At 44.4% G+C, this 22,876-nt stretch overlaps 3 non-coding genes and 2 pseudogenes across 3 annotated transcripts; 4 read left to right on the plus strand and 1 right to left on the minus strand.

Annotated features, from left to right (window-relative positions):
• Positions 1-1,627: 1,627 nt before the first annotated feature.
• On the minus strand, positions 1,628-2,893 carry LOC149276293 (nodal homolog 2-A-like; annotated as a pseudogene).
• Positions 2,894-2,901: 8 nt separating this feature from the next.
• Positions 2,902-8,803, plus strand: LOC149276294 (nodal homolog 2-A pseudogene; annotated as a pseudogene).
• Positions 8,804-15,970: 7,167 nt separating this feature from the next.
• TRNAI-UAU (transfer RNA isoleucine (anticodon UAU)) lies at positions 15,971-16,063 on the plus strand. Its single transcript is given in 2 exon segments — positions 15,971-16,008; positions 16,028-16,063. It is a non-coding gene; the product is annotated as a tRNA-Ile (tRNA).
• A 170-nt stretch (positions 16,064-16,233) lies between these two features.
• On the plus strand, positions 16,234-16,305 carry TRNAE-CUC (transfer RNA glutamic acid (anticodon CUC)). Its single transcript has one exon. It is a non-coding gene; the product is annotated as a tRNA-Glu (tRNA).
• A 453-nt stretch (positions 16,306-16,758) lies between these two features.
• TRNAE-CUC (transfer RNA glutamic acid (anticodon CUC)) lies at positions 16,759-16,830 on the plus strand. Its single transcript has one exon. It is a non-coding gene; the product is annotated as a tRNA-Glu (tRNA).
• The last annotated feature ends 6,046 nt before the right edge of the window (positions 16,831-22,876 follow it).

Here is a 22,876-nt window from a genome sequence, read left to right on the forward strand (position 1 = left end):
ATTCTGGGTAGGCGCATGCAAATAAGGTTTTTGCATAAATATAACAGACATAAGTACAAAGTTAAGCATTTGGGGTTATTTATTAAATGCAGTTCAGAGTTTCAGAGACATAACATCAGTATTTCTCTAATTAATATATATATATATATATATATATATATATATATATATATATATATATATAGTATATTCTAATGATTTTTTGGGGGACAGCTGTTTCATCCTTAATGGGACTCGTCAGCATGAGGTTGTCATAAAGAAATACCGTTACATAAGTTATGATTGGTAAAGGTGAAGTTATGGTTGGTAAAGGTGATGGAAAACCCTTCCACAGTAAAGGTGGAGTGAATGTCAGTTTGCAGTTAATATACATCATTAATGGAGTAGAGCTGTGCACTTCTATACACACCACTCTCCAATAGTTCCTAGTGTAGGGGACCTTCACCTTCCCCACACCAGAAGTCCCGCATTATGAATGGAGGTCTTGCGTTTATATTTAACAGAATGCCATACTTATGGGGAGCGAGTCCTGTTAATCGGTCAGATATTGATCACCTGCCTAAAAAAAAAAAATATATATATATATATATAACAAAAAAGACTGATGTTTGAAGGTAGCGATCAATGTGTGGAGCAAGCAGCTTACTATGGCTCCCTGCTACCATGCCATCAGAAGTAAAACAAAGTAGTATGCCAACAAGTCTGATGCTGTCTGTCATGTAAGGGTAGAGCCCTAGAAATAATTGATTAGCCTCAAAAGAAATGAATACCAGCCCCCTAGTTTCCAGGGCAGCAGCAGAGCTGCAGAGACAATCTAGACAACACATACAAACCCTAGGGTGTCTGTGTGTGTATGTCTACAGCATCCCGTCCACTCCCGCAATGTGGGTGTTCCACTCCCGCCCACTCCCGCCAATCACCTGAACCTGAACTGCAGATTTCCCGCGCAGTCCCGCAAGGCTGCCTTCTTGCTGCTTCTTCACAGTGTCTCTCCTCTTGCTCCGCCCAGGAACAAGGCGGAGTCACGGGAAGTGATCTCACATCACATGACTCCGTTTTGTCCCTGGGCCGAGCAAGAGAGGAAACACTGTAAGGGAGCAGCGAGAAGGCAGCCTCGCGGGACCGCCCGCTCCCACCCGCAACCCCAGCAAGACCGCCCGCAAGTTTTTGGCGGGACCCACCTTCCAATGCAGTCCTCTAGCATACAGTACATATTCATGTTCATACACACACTTATAAATTGTCTACTTTTCAAAACTATGAACTATGTTATTTATTGTTTTATTTGTTTATGATTACAGTTACAAACCCGTATAATAACTGTAAAGATCTTTAAAAAAAATACTTTAAAAAAAACAGTAATGCATGCCCTCACCTTTAACTCGCAAATTGTAAAGTTGCACTCACTCTCAATAGCAACGTGAACAACTCACCAATTATTACATGTTTGTGTTATTTGGTATGTAATCACCCATGAGGGGACTTTAATTATTTTACGTGTTAGGACTGCAAAAATCACAAATCAAAATGTTATTCAAATCCTTTATTATTTATGCAACACATACAGCTTTTTAGATATATTTTATATTTACAGAAAAGTTTTTTTTAAAAATAATAGGACTCGTCGTCATCTGCAGCCACATTCCTCAACCACCATATCTTCATGTTTGTGTAAAACAATTCTTCTCCCCTCGATCTGTAACATGGACATGGGGCTCAGCTTCACGGGGAGACAGGAAGGACAACTCACTGTGTGGGGGGCATTCAGATGGGCCAAACTCTGCAAAAAATGAGAAAAATACACAAATTAACATTCACTCTTTTACGGTATAACTCAAAAAACAAATTCATATATTTAAAATTAACTAACTATAGATGTTTTAACAATTCTAAACAAAATATTGGAACTGGGACTGCATGCACATAATTAGAATAAATATTTTTCTCATTTGTCAGCAAAATCTACAGAATAAGAAAGAAATCTATATTATATTTAGTATATTATATAATAAACTCACCTGTACTTAGGGATGGTTGGTTGGCTTGAAGTTGTCATTTAATGGAAGAGGACAAGCTCCTTCACACCTGTATGCGTTGTATCGCTTGGGAGAGATGATCTGGTTTCCCCATCCAATCTTCTCAAAGTCCACAAACATGTCCACCCTTCTGCACAGAGTCTTCCCGTCTCCCACCGTCATGGAGAGGTTATGGGCATTCCTAGTTCTCCTCCTTCTGACAGCTTTTCTGGAGGCCTCATTCACTGATCGGGTGTATTTAGAGGTCTCCACTGACTTGATGAGGCTGGAAGACCCGTCAGCATCAGGAGAGGAGTTGTCCTTGGCAAACACTAAGAGCCTCACTCTTTTAGCTGTCTCTCCCATACAGTTGCTCTCGTCTCCTCTCTTCGGCACATCCTTTGTATCTTCTTGGATGTTGTTCTTCTCAGCATGATGGAGATAGTTCTGGAGCATCTTGGTGACATTGAAAACCATTGAGGAGGACTCCACATTGTGAGAAGACCCCCCTCTGGCCTCCCTTGGCATGATAAATTTCGAGCTTGGCGTTTTTGGATGAGCTGGGAATTCGTAACTCTGCCAACCTCAGTTGAATGCTGCTGGAGATAGATGTCATGTCAAATGTCAATTTCCAGTCATTATTCTTTTCAGTGCAACCTGGAGAAGACAAGAACATCAATGTTAGGGTCCCATTAGGCATAATTAAGAATTATGTAATATAACAGATTATTCATACAGAAAGCTTACTTACTTTTTGGAATGAGACTCAGGACGGGATCCGATTCCCAGATGATGGAGCGTTCCAGGATTGGAAGGTCTCCATCATTCCCTGTGATTAGAGTTTGGTAGAGCTGCATCATATAAAGGGCTGGTTTCATTGTCTGGGATGGATTGTGTCCATAAAGATCGGCTGAAGGTCTCAGTCCCAGGTTAGTTCCTGTAAGAGGAATATTCAGCTTCCCAAAGATCTCCAAGAGTGAGGAGCAAAATCATGTGCAGGAGGTCCATCTTTAAAAAGGTCTTCTGCTGTGAATCTGGACTCTTCTGCCCAAGGAGATGTTTCTTGTTCAGAAGCTCTCCAGTAATGATCTCTTCCTTGAGGATCCCAGGACTTTATATTGGGGTTGATGAATAAACTGAATTGTGTTTCACACTTGAGGCTGTTTGAAGTTTTATTAAAGGGGACAGATCAAAACTCCAGTCATTGACACTTCATTTTCACACTATTAACGCCAACGAGTGTCAATGTTTATTCTGAACTATGAATAATTCTATCTTAGAATCTTCAAAGAGATCTTCAAACATTTATTAATAAAATAATCAAAAAGCTTTACACTATATTATATATGTACATATATATCTATATTAATTAGAGAAATTACAGTTTTGTGTCTCTGAAAGTCTGAATTGCATTCATTAAAATAACCAAAAACGCTTAACTTTGTATTTATGTCTGTTATTTTTTCAATGTGGTTTTCAAAAGCTGAAAGGTTTTATCTGTATTTGAGTTAAACTTAATATCAAAAAGTAAGTTTTGTTAATGTCATATAAAGTATATTATGTTTTGCATTTTATATTTTACCTTTATTAACATTAAAGGTGCTGTTCCACATAATCAATAAATTCATTGGACTCTCCAGTATGTGAAGTAAATAACCCTTAGCAGATTATTTATTTTCCCTCTTCAATGACCTATCAGTGGCTGTTTTTGTATCACAGGATTATTATATTTTCCAGGTAAGAGTCAAACATGGAAAGGCACCCTAAACAGGTAATTCAGTAGACGGTAAATGCTGTGATCTAAAACTCCACAATCCCTTTCTCAATGTGCGGATCCATCTTTAAATTAGGTTCACCATGTCCTGAACCAGACAAAAAGTTGAAATGAAGTCACCAATGGTCTTATGATGTCAACAGGTAATGAAGTGTCAATGGTAGGGGAGATAATATTTTACCAGAATTTAAATATTATAGAATAGACAAAACATAACACAAACTAGAACACCTGGTATAAAATGAATTAAGTCACTGGAAGGAAACAAAATGGGTTTCTGGTAACATGACATTTATCATGAGTTACTTTGAAGTATTTTCTACATCAATTACTTTATTGAAGATTCTTTGATGGTATTAATTCCCATTCTACAGAAAACAGAAACTCACCATAAACAAACACCTGTTATAATTCTAATTAGCAGCACGATATCTCAATAACTGATCATGACCTTTGACGTTTGGGTCAAAAATAATCTTCAAACAGCCACAGGTGTGAAGAACCATTTCAGATTTTGACACAACCCCAATATAAAGTCCTGGGATCCTCAAGGAAGAGATCATTACTGGAGAGCTTCTGAACAAGAAACATCTCCTTGGATAGAGGCCAGATCTACAGCAGAAGAGCTGTTTCACCCCTTGATGACAATTGCCGGTCCGGGCACGTCACGGAAATTCAAGTCGATAACGACAAATGACGTGCCAGGACCGGCACGTCATTAAACGGGTGCAGAAAGCGATCTATTTTCGCTTTCTGCACCGAAACGGCGTTGCTGTAATGCCTCGACCTCGAGGCATTCAGCAACGCCATTATCGGCACAAAGGGGCCATCTCTGGCCCCTCCCCAGGGCGTCAACATCCGCCATACTTTGTATGGTGGCGGACGCCCGTTTTAAAAGCGTTACATTTAAACTTAAATGGTGTCGCTGGAATGCCTCGATCAGGAGGCATCCAGCGACACCAAACACTTACCTGGGGATGGACTGTGACCGCTCCGGAGAGCGGTCACAGCCGCAGCTGCCGGTGATCTTCACCATCAGCAAGATGGCGGCGGTCCGGGAAAATTCAATAAAGAAAAACAATAAAGTCTAAAAAGTTTGCTAGACGGTCTCCAGACCCTCTAGAGAACTCTGGCTCCACTTGCAGGTTGAATATAGGTACTGCATTCAACCATGCAAGTCAATGGAGCTCAGCTTTCTAATCACAGTGTGATTAGAAAAAATAAATTAAAAATAAAATAAAATTAATAATAATTAGAAAAAAAATAGTAAAAAACCAGTAAAATGTAAAAACAATTTCCCACTGATGTCACTATCAGGGGAACCTTCAAGTTGAAAAAAAATGTTAAAAAAATTTTAAAAAGGCAAAAAAACAAAATATATATATAAAAAATATATTTTTGTGAGCAAGTCCTAAAATTAGCATATTAGCTTAAAACAATTCTCGCATGGAAAGAGTTAAAATACTGGCATATTAAATGCCCATGGGGTGTCTACTTTTAAAAAATGTATGATTTGATGGGGTAAATTGAAGTGGCCGGGTTCAACAAGGTCCCAATTAACACGGGGGGAAGGATGGCCACACATCTAATTTCCAATTAGAAAAATGCACACGTACCAAATGTGGCCTTTTAGTTCCCCCCAAAAATGACAAACCCATGCATGTGGGGTACCACTGTACTCAGGAGATGGTGCTGAACACATATTGGGGTGTCGTGTGACAGCGGCATATACCAGGAGCTGTAAATTCATACATAAAGTAGGTGTGTGTGGGAAAAATACACACACAAAAATACTACTGCAAACTTTGAAAAATTGCTGGTGGTAAAATGTGTGCATGCAAAGAGTTAAAATACCAGCATTTAAAATACCCTGGGGTGTCTAGTTTTCAAAAATATATGGTTTTGTTGGGCACACTGAAATGGCCCGGCTCAAAGATGTACCAAATAGGGCATGGGCAGTGGATCCCCAAATGCCAAAGTTCAACATTGAAAAATGTGCATGCCCCAAATGTGGCCCTTTTGCCCCCGAACAGCCAGGCAAAATCATTCATCTGGGGTATCACTGCGCTCAGGAGATGTTGCTGAACACATATTGGGGTGTTTTGTGATAGTGACATATACGAGAACTTTTTAATTCATACCTGAAGTAAAATGTGTGTGACAAAACAAATGCAAAAAAATGACTATCACAAAGTTTGACAAAGACTGGTGGTAGATATGGTGCATGGAAAGAGTTCAAATACTAGCATTTGAAATACCCTGGGGTGTCTAGTTTTCAAAAATATATAGCTTTATTGGGCACACTGAAATGGCCCGGCTCAAAGATGTACCAAATAGGGCATAGGCAGTGGATCCCCAAATGCCAAAGTTCAACATTGAAAAATGCGCATGCCCCAAATGTGGCCCTTTTGCCCCCAAACAGCCAGGCAAAATCATTCATGTGAGGTATCGCTGTACTCAGGAGATGTTGCTAAACACATATTGGGGTGTTTTTTGATAGTGACATATACCAGAACCTGTTTATTCATACCTAAAGTAAAATGTGTGTGAAAAAACAAATGCAAAAAAATTACTACCATAAAGTTTGACAAAGGCTGATGGTAGAATAAGTGCTTGGAAAGGGTTGCTTGGAAAGGGTTAAAATACCAGCATTTGCCCCCCCCCGGTCCTGTCCGTAAATTGGTTGTCCATTTTTTTATAGCTGTAAAGCTATGTATTGCACGCTCGTGGAAATCTGCCGCCCCTCCGCTTTTATCTGAGGTTTTGACTGTCTTGGATAGGCACTGCTCCCCAGAAAAAATGTCACATCAATCCTCTCTTTCCTGTGAACTTTATCAAAAAATTTGGTCTCCCTGGCTCAATAATCGTGATAATATTTCCCTTGATGATTGAGTCACGCATTTATTTACATTAAGTCCATTACTGTGATTATTGCTTACAGTCCCGCCCGATTTTCCTATGTTTTGTATTACCTTTTTATTTACTCTTTTTACTTACATCATTATGTTCAATGGCTCCTACACTCATCATGAGTGGTCCTACGGTAGGGGTTGACGGCGCTCTCGTACTTGACATATTTTCCTCCCACGCCATCTCTCCCTATGCCATGCTTTGTATATTGACCAATTGTCGCCGGGTTATTAGAGTGGTTCCTCGCACTGCATGGTAATATGACGATTCTACACCTCACTTGGTTTCTTTATTTCGCCATATGTTTTAATACATGTGTTGCCTTAACATGAGTCACTTTGCATTTCCAAAGTTGTTTTAGTTTTTTTTATTTTGTTAGCCCCTTGGGCCTCTAGTTTGCGGGGTTTTTTGTTTTTGTTTTTTTTCTCTGTTTCGAAAAACTGAAAAAAGATTTAATTTGGATTCATCATTTTTCACTCTGTACTGATTTAGTGACAACATACCGCACCAGCTTGCTGGCTCACTCACTTTTATTTGTCGATATGGATCCAATGTATCTTTCCTTGTTTCTTTCTGTATCATTGTATCTTATTATGGATTCCTCTGTACTTATTATGCAGCATTCTATGGGATCATTTTCCTTTTTTGACTGCGGACACTAGATGTATGTATTTTCATTCTCTTGTCTAAGAATCCGAATAAAAAATGTTATTAAAAAAAAAAAAAATACCAGCATTTGGAATACCCTGGGCTGTCTAGTTTTCAAAAATATATGATTTGATGGGGTAAATTGCATTGGCCGGCTTCAAAGATACCCGAAATGGCACATGGGGGGAAGAATTACCAGATTTGGAAAAAATGGCTTTGAAATAGCAAAACGCTACCTGTACTTTATTGCTCCATAACGTGCAGAAAAAAGCAAAAAAACATAAAAACATTGGGTATTTCTAAACTCAGGACAAATAGTAGAATCTATTTAGCAGGTTTTTTTATTACCTTTTATAGATGAGTAAAAGATTTTTCAACTAAAAGTTAGAAACAGTCATGTTTTTCTAAATTTTTCACCATATTTTATACTTTTTTTAATAGTAAATAATATGATACAATCAAAACAATGTCATCTAAAGAAAGCCCTTCTTGTCCTGAAAAAAACAATATCTAATGTGTGTGGGTTCAGTAAACGGGAAAGAAGAAAATTACAGCTAAACACGAGCAGCGCAGAAATGTTAAAACGGCCATTGTCACGAAGGGTACAAAAAGTAAAATCAGCCTTTGTCACGAAGGGGTTAAAGATGGATCTCTTGCTCATGATTTTGCTCCTCACTCTCATCCCGGAGATCTTTGGGAAGCTGAATATTCCTCAGGAACTAAAATGGGTCTGAGACCTAGCGGGACCCTTACATTGCTGTTCTTGTCTTTTCCAGGTTACACTGAAAAGGATAATGGCTGGAAATTGACATTTGACATGACGTCTATCTCCAGCAGCACTCAACTGAGGTTGGCGGAGTTACGAATCCCCTCATCTTTTAAAAATGTCAGACTTGAAATCTATCATGCCAAGGGAGGCCAGAGGGGGGTCTTCATGGAATCTATAAATAATTTTTCTCTTCAAGATCTGGAGTCCTCTTGGAAAGTTTTTAATATCACCAAGATGCTCCAGAACTATCTCCATCATGCTGAGAAGAACAACATCCAGGGAGATACAAAGGATGTGCCGGAGAGAGGAGACGAGAGCAGCTGTATGGGAGAGACAGCTAAAAGAGTGAGGCTCTTAGTGTTTCCCAAGGACAACTCTTCTCCTGATGCTGATGGGTCTCCGAGCCTCATCAAGACAGTGGAGACCTCTAAATACACCCGATCAGTGAATGAGGCCTCCAGAAAAGCTGTCAGTCGGAGGAGAACTAGGAATGCCCATAACCCCTCCATGCCGGTGGGAGACGGGAAGACTCTGTGCAGAAGGGTGGATGTTTTTGTGGACTTTGAGAAGATTGGATGGGGAAACCAGATCATCTCTCCCAAGCGATACAACGCATACAGGTGTGAAGGCGCTTGTCCTCTTCCATTAAATTACTCCTTCAAGCCAACCATGCCTACGTACAGGTGAGTTTATTATATAATATACTAAATATAATATAGATTTATCATTTCTGTAGATTCTGCTGACAAACAAGAAAAATATAAAATCTATTATTTCCATGTCATCTCAGTTTCAATGTTTTGTTTAGAATTGCTAAAACTTCTATAAATGGTTAATTTAAATGTGTGAATTTGTGTATTTTTCTCATTTTTGTATTTTCCTCATTTTTGCAGAGTTTTGGCCTCACACAGTGAGTTGTCCTTCCTGTCTCCCCATGAAGTTGAGCCCCATGTCCATGTTACAGATCGAGGGGGGAAGAATTGTTTTACACAAACATGAAGATATGGTGGTTGAGGAATGTGGCTGCAGATGACGACGAGTCCTATTATTTATTCTGTATTTGAAAGACTGTGTACATAACTACTTATGCTTTTGCTGAAGCACTCGAAAAAAACGTTAAAATATTTTATTGTACCTGTGACGGATCGTCCTGTGCCCCAGACTGGACACATCCGCCCGTCAGCTCCTTCCCTCTCCCAGTAAGCGGACGCGCTGCGGCTGTCCGAAGAAAGCAGTCACAGACCAGCACTCCCCTCAATCACGAGACAGAACTTCATGCTTTGAGGTTAAAACAGAACTTATATACAATCTACATTCACTGTGCACCGAACCCAACCCCCAATCCTATCAGCCACATCCCATGACAAATCCCATCGGTATACAGGGGATGTATCAGGTGAGGGGATTAAAGGAATACAATGGGTTCCCCCACCTGTGTTATCCCCCCTGTAGTGCGGGGGCCGTCTGGGCAGACAGGGCTGTGTTGGCTGATTAAGAGCCCCAGCCAGATTATAGGATCGTCTCCTTGAAGGCTGGAGCTGCAGCCACATTCAAACGGTACAAATAAATATAATAATAATAATAATAATAACAGTGAAGATCAGACATAGTTTCTTCACATTACTCCCCTCTTGTGCAAACGTCCGGCAGACACAGCCAGATCCCTAACGGATCGGCTTGGGGATGACCGGGCCTCTACTGTCTCTAGTCCTGCGGGGTAGGGAGAGCGGGCGTGCGGCTTCTGGGGCACCCTGGCAGCCCCATGTCAGTCACCCAGGCTCCTAGGCCTGGCCCGTAGTCAAAGGGTAAGAGGCCAGCCCAGAAGCCTCTCCAGTGGGCAGCCCTCTTTAGTCTCCTCTGCAGGCATGGGAGACCTTTCTCCAGGGCTTCCTTTCCCCTCTGGGCCCTCAGCCCAGACTCGGCTCCCTCCCAACCTGATGGAACCCTCCCATGGTTACCCTGACTACGGGCTTGTCCCGAGTCAGCTCCACATTCCCCCACCCAAACAACAAGAGCCCACTCCAAAGCAGCAGCAGTTTCACTTACCCCTACCTGGCTCTCCGAGCTGGGGCTCGTTTTGCCCACTGGACCATGCCGCTGGGGAGGAGTGCCGGTTTCCCTTCCTCCCATAATTGGTGACAGCCGCTGGGGAGGGTCGCCGCCTGTGCCCCCCTCCCGGATGCTCGTGCTGGGGAGCGCCAGATAATGGGGGTGTAAGCAGTGCAGGGCAGAGGTCAGCGACTCTCTGCCCGGTTGCCAGTGCTTCTGCTGGTGCAGGGAACGTTGCTGGGCAGAGAACAGCGTCACCCTGCCTTGTGGCCAGCTCTTCCGCTGGTGGTTCCATGCTAGCAGGTTGGGACCCTTCGCTGTGGGGCGGGCAGAGGCCAGCAGCACTCTGCCCTGTTGCTGGCGTTTCAGCCACAGGGAGGATTGCTGGTGCAGGACAGAGGTCAGTGACTCTCTCTCCGGGTGCCAGCACTTCTGGTTGGTCCTCGTTAGCCGGCGGGTACACTGTGCTGGGGATGAGCAGAGGCCAGCAGCACTCTGCCCCGTGGCCGGCTCTTCTGCCGGTCTGGCATTTTGCGGTGCTGGGCAGAGGATCGCGTTGCACTGCTCTGGTGGGTCCCTGCTAGCAGGCAGGGACCTTTCACTGTGGGGGGGGCAGAGGCCAGCGGCACTCTGCCCCGCTGCCGGCGCTTCAGCCGGAGTAGGAGGGGCGCATGGTGCTGGGCAGAGAACAGCGTCCCTCTGCCCTGTTGTTGGCGCTTCTGCCGCCTCTAGTGGAAACCCATAGACTGCTGCCTCAAATTCCGGCGACTGCATGAGGTCCATAATCGCCCTGAAGACTTCCTCCCAAAAGTGATTGCCCACTTTCACCTCTTTGGGCTCTGGCTGCAATACCAGGGGCAGAGTGGCTGAACCTTCAAGTCCGGAGGCTTGCCAATTACAGTGAGCGGCCTCCGGAGCTCACTCTGTGACATCTGTCGGCTCACACTGCAGGGCGTAGCTCCCCTTGAACAGTGCCAGGTATTCTGCCTCAAGGCACCATTCTCTGTCTACTAGTCTCTCAAGGTCTTGGCTGAGTTCACTTGTTGCAGTGGGCGGCAGGGCTCTCCGGCGCTTGTCACTAATGTCCCACATTTTGACATGTGGTCATCCTGCCTCCATGTGTTATTTAGGACATTTTTAAAGCCGGCCAATTCAATTTACCCCATTAAACCATACATTGTTTAAAACTAGACACCCCATGGGCATTTAAAATGTCAATATTTTAACTCTTTCCCTGCGACAATTTTTATAAAGATATAGCGCTAATTTTAGGACTTGCTAAAAAAACACTTTTATATCTATATGGACTTTTTAAAAATTTTGTTGGAATCAAATTTCTTATTTTACTAATCACATTGTGATTAGTGAGCTGGGCTCCATTGACTTGCAAAGATAAACCCTTTGTGAACTCATTAGTGTTTGAGTTAGTGCCACCATCTTGTGAGCAGTAGCAATGTCACTCACTGATGACACTTGTGGTTGCTCTTCGGAGCAATCACAATGCGATTGGTGTTGGGGGGTTGTGTTGCTGAATGCCACGATATGGAGGCATGTCAGCCAGGGGCGTACCTAGAGAATTTGGCACCTGGGGAGGATCCTGTATGTGGCACCCCCCCACACACACACACTTTAAAACTGCATAGCTTCTACCATTATATACCGGCGCAGACACTGACGGTGGTACAGCATAACACTTACTGTTATCATTATATACTGAGGCAGACATTGACGGTGGTACAGCATAACACTTATCACTATATACTGAGGCAGACATTGACGGTTGTACAGCATAACACCTTCCACTATATACTGAGGCAGACATTGACAATAGTGTAGCATAACTCCTATCACTATATACTAAGCCAAACATTGATGTGGTGTAGGCCTACCACTTCATTAGTAGTAGGGATGCACCGAAACGAATTCTGGACTGAAACCGAAAATGCAGCATTTACCTGGCCGAAACCGAATATGACCCCCCCCCCCCCACACCATAAAAAAAAAATCTAACACTTTTATTTAAAGTAAGTAACACACCAAAATAGGACAAAACAATTAAATAACAATATTAATATATATATATATATGATTGTTAACAGCAATAACATTCCTATCATGCCCAGGCATACCCAGATTCCAGGATGTACTCGCAGACTTGGCATGATAGGAGTATGATTGCCCTATCTACCCCTTCTCACTCCCTTTTGTCCTACCTACCCCTTCTTACTCCCTTCTCCCTATCTACCCCTATCCCCCCATCTCACTCCCTTCTCCCTATCTACCCCCTCCTAACTATCTACCCTCTCCCCGTTTGAAGTTCACTTACCTTTCAGGAGTCCTGCGGTGGGGGTGCAAGGCCTCTGACTCCCAGCTCTGCCACTGTATGGAACAGTATAGAGTGATGGGAGTTATGATGTACTAGAGCATAATTATATAATGAAAAATACATTGGAAATGGTACAGCATAACACCCATCACTCTCACACACTTACCAATCCGCACATATACCAATCCACACATATACCAATCCACACACATACCAATCCACACACATACCAATCCACCCACATACCAATCCACACACACACCAATCCACACATACACCAATCCAGACATACACCAATCCACACATACCAATCCACACATATACTAATCCACACATATACCAATCCACACATATACCAATCCACATATAAGCCAATCCACATATATACCAATCCACACATACTAATCCACACATACAAATCCACACATACCAATCCACACACATACCAATCCACACACATAGAAATCCACACACATACCAATCCAGACATATACCAATCCACACATACTAATCCACACATACCAATCCAGACATATACCAATCCAGACATATACCAATCCACACATATACTAATCCACACATACCAATCCACACATATACCAATCCACACATACCAATCCACACATACCAATCCACACATACCAATCCACACATATACCAATCCACACATACCAATCCACACATATACCAATCCACACACTAATCCACACATACCAATCCACACATACCAATCCACACATATACTAATCCACACATACCAATCCACACATACCAATCCACACATACCAATCCACACATACCAATCCACACATATACCAATCCACACATACCAATCCACACATATACCAATCCACACACTAATCCACACATACCAATCCACACATACCAATCCACACATATACCAATCCACACATATACTAATCCACACATACCAATCCACACATATACCAATCCACACATACTAATCCACACATACCAATCCACACATACCAATCCACACATATACTAATCCACACGTACCAATCCACACATATACTAATCCACACATACCAATCCACACATACTAATCCACACATACCAATCCACACATATACCAATCCACACATACCAATCCACACATACTAATCCACACATACCAATCCACACATATACTAATCCACACATACCAATCCACACATATATACCAATCCACACATACACCAATCCACTCTCACTCACTGAATGCTTTCCTACCTTTCCTCTTTTCTCCTTACAGCTTCTTTTCCTCCTCTTCGCTCCTCTTCTTCTGTCTTCTTCCGGTTCAGAGGGCACGGACAGCGGTGGGCGCGGCTTCAGTGTTGTGCGCCGGGATCTGACAACAAATCCCGGCGCACAGCAGCTGTTGCCGCGTGGATCGCAAGGGAGCGATATCGGAGGTCTTTAACAGACCTCCGGCTCCCTTGAGTGATTTTAAGCCGGTGTAAGGTTGTCTTACCAGCAGGAATCCGATATGCAGGACTGGAACACACTTGCTCAAAAACAGAACACACGCAAGGGGCCTGGTGAGGATAACAGGGCACTTGGTGGTGTAACTGTAAGCACGAGTGGTCAGAGGGAAACCGTTTAGCAGACCAGGGTCGGGACGCCAGAGGTACACGTAGTCGGGTCGGATAGCCAAGGTCAGGATGCCAGAGGTACACGTAGTCGGGTTGGATAGCCAAGGTCAGGATGCCAGAGGTACACGTAGTAGCAGGGAGAGCCAGGGTCAGGAAACCAGAGAAACACAGGAAGCCGTTTAGCAGACCAGGGTCGGATACCAGGAGAACAGGAACAAGATAAATATATATAGGATACGGGAGGAGCTCACGTAATACGGACAGAACCAGTATAACTGAGCACTGTGGATACTGTGCTCGAGGTTTAAATAGCCCGGGGGGGCGTTCCCCGACGTCCGGGACGTGATCGCGTCCTGCGTCGCCATAGCGACGCAGCGGAATCCAGCCGGCGGTCAGCTTCATGAATATTCATGAAGCGGCCGTGTGCGCGAGCGGCTGCTTCAAGCTCCAGTCTGCGGTGCCGGCGTTTCTGCCGGGGAGGAGAAGAGGACGGCCGGGAGCTGCTTAAGGTAGGTGCCTTACAGCCGGGTTCAAGGGTTGATACCGCTCCCTTGCGAGCCTGCTCCTCCAGCGGCGGACATTACTGTCCATCTCTGGAGGGGTGCCGGGTGCCGGCAAGTTGGCACCCCCCTGATGAGTGGCACCCGGTAGGTACGCTAGGTACGCTACTGATGTCAGCAATACCAATTACGCTTAGGAATCGATTACTGATGGCTTCATAAAGCTCTGTTTCAGCCGGCCAAAAAATGAGCGTCGCCGAACCAATCAACAAAGATGTCGCAGCCTTTTTGTTTTGGGGGCTTTTCTCCTCCTCGCATGAATGCTCTGCCGATGAAAATTCCTCTTCTTCTGGATGTCCTTCAGCCACCCAGCCGTCAGGGCCCCTTGTTGTCCCTGCTGCTGAGCCTTTTGCCCTCTGTCACAGGTGTCGACGGCTTCTGTAAGGCTTAGAGCCTACCCCACGGTGTACAGAGGCTAGAAGCATGGCGCTTCGGTGCCCAGGGACACTGCTGCCAGATGACACACCAGATCCGCTCCTTCTTCTAACAGCGCTGGCGTTCCCGCGGACTGCTATTGCCTCATCAGACCTGCGATCCCTTCTCTGGAACACTCCTTTGTTTTTTCACCTGCGGAGGATCTCAAGATGGGCTGGGGCTCAGTCTGGAAGGAGGCCTTGACCTCCTGGCCCTCCTGCCACTTTGCCGTGTAGCCTCTCCCTGGTCCATGGCCCTGGAGGTCGACTGCGCCATCTCTAGAAGATCGTGCAGAGGCACATCCATGCTGAGCAATATAATCCTTCATGAGAGGCTCTAGTTGCCCTATTAATACTTTTTTTTGTTGCAGAAGTACACTGTCAAATGAAGTAAAGTGCCTGTCATTAAGTTCCCGGAAAGTTGCTTAGTTTGCAGCCACCAAAGCCAGGCAGCGCAGCTACCAAAGCCAGGCAGCGCAGCTACCCAATGGCCCAATGTATAAGGCACTGGCCTCCTAAGCCAGGGATTGCAGGTTCAAGTCCCATCTGGGATGCTGTGACCCAAGCAAGAGCCCGCCTCAGCCCAGTGTAACACCATTCCCAAGACATCTGCTGGTGTTTAAGTTTTTATGCCAGGAATCCATTCCACTCGATATCCATGTCCCAAAACCACCCCTTTAAGCATGGCTCTACAAGCTTGCATGGGAATCAGAAAGCTTTCCACAAGCCTATTTTGAAAGAAAAAAATAGACAATTGGCTTGTGAACTGAAAAGGCTTCAAGCGAACTTTGGTCAAACTACCTTTCTTAATGTGCAAGAAGCCTTTCATCAATTTTCGCTGTCCCACAGAGGAGCGTTAAGTTTGCAAGTGACAAAACAAGAAAACCGAGTGTAAGGTGACCCAGCATGAAGCTCCAGTGGCGCAATCGGTTAGCGCGCGGTACTTATAAGGCAGTATTTGTTGAGCAATGCCGAGGTTGTGAGTTCAAGCCTCACCTGGAGCACATCCCTTTAAGCTTTCAAGTTTTATTTGAAAGATTTTTTAAGGGATAATGTGCAGGAATATATTTTCTCCAATATTTTCATTAGTAGACGTTAACACGCCTTAACGAAGCACTGACCGCGGTTAAGAACTGCTTGGAGAGTTCATGGTTTCGAACCAGCAGACAGCGATTCCCTGGTGGTCTAGCGGGTAGGATTCAGTGTTCTCACCGCTGCGGCCTGGGTTCGATTCCCAGTCAGGGAACGTTTTTAATAAAGTACAGCAAAGATGAGGAGAAATGTTTACATGTTGAGGAACAGAGAAGTTGGTCCCAATGGTCCCGCGAGCTTTTCGAACAAGTTGAAACGGCTGCGCATCTGGTTTCAAGTTTTAATCCTGAGAGATCAATATTGGAACAAGGAATTTTACAATCGTCAAGGAGTCTCTCTCATTTGGCATGGTGCCAAAAGTTTGGCAAAAAGCATAAATGGTGCTAATCTTTAAAATGAGACCAAAATCCCCGCCACTGGATGAAAGACTTAGTGAGCCTCAACATCTGTGGTGTGGAAGTTATTTGAAAGATTTTTAAGGGATAATGTGCAAGGATATATTGTCTCCCACCTTATCAGTAGTAGACGTTAACACGGCTCAATGAAGGACTGATCGGGTTTAAGAACTGCTGGGAGAGCTCATGGCTTCCGAGCACTCCCCAGCGATTCCCTGGTGGTCTAGTGGCTAGGATTCGGCGCTCTCACCGCCGCGGCCCGGGTTCGATTCCCGGTCAGGGAAGGTTTTTAATAAAGATCAGGAGAAATGTTTACATAAAAAGGAGCAGAGAAGTTGGTCCGAATGGCACCGCAAGCTTTTATAACAATTTGAGATGGCTGCACATCTGGTTCCAGGCTTGGGACAGAAAGTTGAAAAGAGCATCACCAGAGTGGTGTTTGCACTGTTGTCAGAGTGCAAGTTATGACATCGTGACAGGAAGCTCAGTCTGGGAGAAAACAGGAGTCCTTCAGTCCAGTCCCCCAAATTGCAGATTGATATTTTAGTGCACGTTAGGGTCCGTTTTGCCTGGACTCCAAATGTATTTGCTGCATGCGTTCTTTGGTTATTGGACTTTGAAAATGAGACCTGTGCCTCCTTGACGTGCTCACCTTGAAGCGTCTATTGAAAACCAGGAAGTCTTAGTATGCAAACGTCTTGCACATGCTCAGTAGCACTCCCTGTAGAAGTCAACCAGGCAAATCAAGCAGGTGCCAAAGAGAGTTATCCTTTCCTCACTTTTTAGCCCCTCTGCCATTAACCATATCCCCTTTTCCAGTTCCATAATATGACCTGTAGGTGGCAGTGTTCTTCATAACCCTATGAGGTTCTTTAAAAAATACAAAGGATGGCAAAGATATACAGCCAACAGGATGATGTCATTACGGCAAATAATAATACAGCCAACTGTATGTAAAATAACGGAGGTCGATGAACGTGGCTGCAGACGACACATTTTATTATTTACTATGTGTTTCGAAAGTTAAAGTTTTTTGTTTTTATAAAAAGCACTGAAATCCGGTACGTTTCCGTTTTACTTTTAGCTACTATTCAAACCAATAAATGGTTTAGATTGAATCTCCTCATAACCCACATTTAATAAAAATTTTCACTTAGCGTTTAAAGCCCAAGTTGCATTACCCATTATCTTCCAGTAAATTCAAACTGGTTATGTCCTGTTGACCCATTGTACAGCGCTGTGGAATATGATGGCGCTATATGAATAAATTACATTTTTAAAGGGAATTAAAGCTGGGAGAACTCACACACTGTTTAAGGAAAGAAGAATAAAATATCCTGAAAAGTTTATATTAATATTTATTGTTATTTTCGGCACTAAAGGGAAGGGAGGAACGTAAACAGACGAGTAATAAACGGAATCCGCCGCGAAATCTAACAGCGAAAACTGGAAACATCCCTGAGAGTCTTTTTGTATCTTTAAGATCCGTTAATTATCACAATTATAATAAAATAGTTTAGTGGGGACAGAAGCGTGTAGAGCGGGAAGGAGGACCGGGCTTCTCGGGGTCTTCTGCTCGGTCGGGTCTTGTCTGGTAGATTCACGGTCTAGAGATCGGAGGACTCTGCCGCAGGAGGGACTGGACGGTGGTGAACAGGTTGCGGACTCCGTCGCAATCCAGGATGTCATGAGGAGAACAGATGGAATCCTGCGGGAATGGGGAGGAAAAAGATGAAGGACAAAGCCAAGGTGGAGGATCAAGATGAGAAGATAGAATACGAGCAGTGGGTGAGGAGCCCCCAACTGCACCCCCAATACGCTAGGTGAGGAAAGGGGCACGTTCTCGGAAGACTAGTAGGAGAGATGGTGGCAGAGAAGGTGTGATGAGAGGGAAGGGGGACAGCACAAGGAGATCTCAAACATCCCTAGGTGCAATTAACGAAATAATTCGCTCCACTGCTTAGTCTGCATTACGTTTTAACACGTAAGTAACGTTACCCGTGTCGCAGAGCTCCTCCCAGGCTGAGCTGGAAGCACATTCCCCCGAGGAACCACTTTTTCTTACCTTAAGGGTGGTTAACGGGTCCAGTTCAGATGGGTTAGTAGGCATAGAAACACAGAACCTGCCGGCACATCAGACCCATTAGGCCCAGACTCAATCTTTAATCAGTTGTTGGTCTCGTGATTCAGGAGCCGTATGTCTATCCCATGCATGTTTTATACCCTCACTGTATTACCCTCTACCACTTCTGCTGGGAGGCCGTTCCACTTATCTACCACCCTCTCTGTAAAGTAAAACGTTCCATGCCAGTCTCTGACCCTCTAGTGTTAGATTCCGTCCTCTTGTAACTTTTCTCCTCCTTTGAAATAAATTCCCTGCCGTCTTTTGTTAAATCTCTATGCATTTCAATGTCTCTCCCATCCCACCTGTCGCTTCTCTCCCCGGTCTCTCTCTCTCCCTTGTTTCTCCTTTCGCTTTTCTGTCTCTCTTCTGTCCACCAAGCCGGACGTATGGAGATCCCTCAGTATTTCCTGATAAACCATTCCCCTATTTTAGTCGCCTTCAATATTCTTCTGGAGATGGGGGGTCTCCAGAACAGCACCCCCAATACTCCGAGACCTCACCAGATCTGTAACGAGGCAGAATCTCCTCCGTCTTCTTGCCACCAATAACTCTCGCGATACACCCAGCGCCGTGCTTGCTTTTTTTTCATCCCTTTGTTGCATTGCCTGTTTATCTTCCCCCATTCCGCCGCGCTCTCCCCCATTCCTCTAACATAAAACTGCAGCCGCTGCACTCTCCCCCATTCCTCTAACATTAAACTGCAGCCGCCGCGCTCTCCCCCATTCGCCTAACATTAAACTGCAGCCGCTACGCTCTCCCCCATTCTTCTAACATTAAACTGCAGCCGCCGCACTCTCCCCCATTCTTCTAACATTAACCTGCAGCCGCCGCGCTCTCCCCATTCTTCTAACATTAAACTGCAGCTGCCGCGCTCTCCCCCATTCCTCTAACATTAAACTGCAGCCGCCGCGCTCTCCTCCATTCCTCTAACATTAAACTGCAGCCACCGCGCTCTCCCCATTCCTCTAACATTAAACTGCAGCCGCCGCGCTCTCCTCCATTCCTCTAACATTAAACTGCAGCCACCGCGCTCTCCCCATTCCTCTAACATTAAACTGCAGCCGCCGCACTCTCCCCCATTCTTCTAACATTAACCTGCAGCCGCCGCGCTCTCCCCATTCTTCTAACATTAAACTGCAGCTGCCGCGCTCTCCCCATTCCTCTAACATTAAACTGCAGCCGCCGCACTCTCCCCCATTCTTCTAACATTAACCTGCAGCCGCCGCGCTCTCCCCATTCTTCTAACATTAACCTGCAGCCGCCGCGCTCTCCCCATTCTTCTAACATTAAACTGCAGCCACCACGCTCTCCCCATTCCTCTAACATTAAACTGCAGCCGCCGCACTCTCCCCCATTCTTCTAACATTAACCTGCAGCCGCCGCGCTCTCCCCATTCTTCTAACATTAAACTGCAGCCACCGCGCTCTCCCCATTCCTCTAACATTAAACTGCAGCTGCCGCGCTCTCCCCATTCCTCTAACATTAAACTGCAGCCGCCGCGCTCTCCCCCATTCTTCTAACATTAAACTGCAGCCGCCACGCTCTCCCCCATTCTTCTAATTTACATAAATCATTTGAGTTGTTCCACCCAGAATGTCTACCTGGCGGCAGAGCTTTATACCATCTGCAGAGACATTGACCTCAGCATTAACAGATTCTGTAATATCCCTAATATTAAAAAGTACGGGACCCAATATTGACCCCTGACAGACCCCACTAGTTACAAGTCCATCCCCCGAATATACCCCATTAACCCCAACCTACTGTCACTCAACCATCGCCTCCTCCATTCAACTATTTACCATCCAACCCAAAGACTGCAATTTATTTACGAGGCTTCAATGGGGGACAGAATCAGACACCAGATAGACCGTACCTACTGCCCCTCCCAGGGGTATTATTTCTTACTGAATCCAGATAGACCACACCTACTGCCCCTCCCAGGGGTATTATTTCTTACTGAATCCAGATAGACCGTACCTACTGCCCCTCCCAGGGGTATTATTTCTTACTGAATCCAGATAGACCGTACCTACTGCCCATCCCAGGGGTATTATTTCTTACTGAATCCAGATAGACCGTACCTACTGCCCCTCCCAGGGGTATTATTTCTTACTGAATCCAGATAGACCCTAGAGAGTGTCTTCAGTTTCATTATTCGTGGTTTATGTTTCCTTTGTTCACTTTTTCCCCCTTTTGTTACCCTGTATTTAATGTGTTTTGCCTCATTAAGCTTAGTTATATATTTGCTCCCATAATCCTCGCTCTGATCCTCGGCGGTCTCCTTTTGCTTTTATTCTTGGTGATGAGTTTAAGGCCAGGAGGCCATGTTTTTATTTCTTTTTCTCCTGGATTCAATGGCCAGACCCCCAGACTCTTACCGATTCTGTAGCCGCCTCTGCACTTTTCCAAGCTCCGTAAGTTTATTTTTTAAGGTTAGGAGTCCAGACCGGCCCCTGCATATTCAAGGTGGGGTCTTGCCATTGGCTTATACAGAAACGCAATCCTATTCGCCTCTCGTCAGTCAATATACATTTCTATACAGCTCCGCATCTCACCGGCCCTCGCAGCAGCCGCCTGACATTGAGCACTTACTTCATCCTCGGCAATTATCCCCAAGTCCTTCTCCTTTAATAGATAACCCTATTTAATGTATCATTCGTACATTTATTTATTTCATGCATAACCTTGCATTAGTCAACATTAAATCTCGTCTCCGATTGGTCGCTAAGTCCTGCCATTTTACCAAATCCGCTCGCAGGGAAGTAACATCTGTATTTACCCAACATGGTGTCATCGACAAACGCCGATCCGCGGCTTTCACTACCCGCCCCAAGCTCATTAATAAAATTAAATGGCAGCCCTGGGCGGCCCCCATTTACCGCTTTTGTCCAGTCGTATAATAAATTATTTAACAGTCACTCTCTGGATTTAGTTTGCAATCGAAATGCAAACAATATAAGCCTCTATCTTAACTTCTATAGCTTCCCTTTATGAACCGTACATTGCTTTCTTTCTCTGCCCCTAACTCCTCTGAAATAATTACCCCTAAGTGCCTTTCTGCTGTTGCCCCCGACAGCACAGAACCCCCCCCCATGCTATTTTCTGTCTTGGGATTTTTACATCCCAAGCGCATTCTTTTACATTTATCAACGTTAAACTGGAGCTGCCGGCTCCCGATCCTACGTCCTTTATGTCGGTTTCCATTAATTCCCCGGCTACCAATGTAAGACTTACCGGCCCGCAGTCGGCCGAGTCTTTCCCGTTACCTTTTCGTAAAGCGGTTCTACTCTTGGCAACTTTCAGTTTGGACTACTCCAGCCAATAGTGCCCGGTTAACTAAGTCTGCTGATGCTATTGCCAGGCTTTTGTAGTAATCTTAACCCATCAAGTCCCACAGGTTCAACTCCAAACCCAGCTGGAAGGTAGCTTGGGACATGCGCGCATTTTTACCGAAATAAACAAAAACAGGTAAATAAAGTCTTTGAAAAATATATTTGCATCAGAATAACCATTTTTTGGTGTTTCACTTTTTTTTTTTTTGCTACAAGTTAATAAGGCTTTTTTTTTCTTTTCTAAATACAACAGAACCAAAAATAATTTCCAAAAAACTGTGATTTTAAAAAATAAAAACGTTAGAATAAGCCACGCGTTTATGTTCCGTAAATCAAAAAGATAAAGCTATTTAACTATTTCTATCCCAAAAAAAAAACTTATATTACAACCAAAGATACTCCTAATTCTTTACAAAAAAATAATAATAAATCATAAATAAAATATTTTGGTTAAATTACAAACTCAGAATCGGTGTACAGAGGCCGCTCTCCCAGGGTGTGGAGATATATGGGGCGGCCCGTATACATCGGCTCGGGCGCTCAGTGCTAATTACCCATTACCACAGCATATACATTAATCTATTTTAAACCCACGGCCCTCGCAAAGTCATTTTGCGGCCCTCGCTTAAGAGGGTCGACTGGGTGGTTAAGAAGCAAAAAAAAATACCCAGTGAAGGGAGGGGGTTGAGAGAGGAGGAGGAAGGCACTCTTTGCAGTCATTTCCTGTGACATCATAAGAAAACAGGATGTGTAAGCCACGCGCGACGTAAAAAAGATCCACACCGTGGGACTTACAAAGCTGGGTTCCAGGTGCAGTTTACCCCCCACGTACCAAATAATTATGCCACGGATATAAAAGAAATAAAAAGA

Source organism: Sceloporus occidentalis, unplaced genomic scaffold (genome assembly GCF_023333645.1).
Source record: "Sceloporus occidentalis isolate IW3139 unplaced genomic scaffold, rSceOcc1.0.p SCAF_242, whole genome shotgun sequence".
NCBI classification, from domain to species: domain Eukaryota; kingdom Metazoa; phylum Chordata; class Lepidosauria; order Squamata; family Phrynosomatidae; genus Sceloporus; species Sceloporus occidentalis.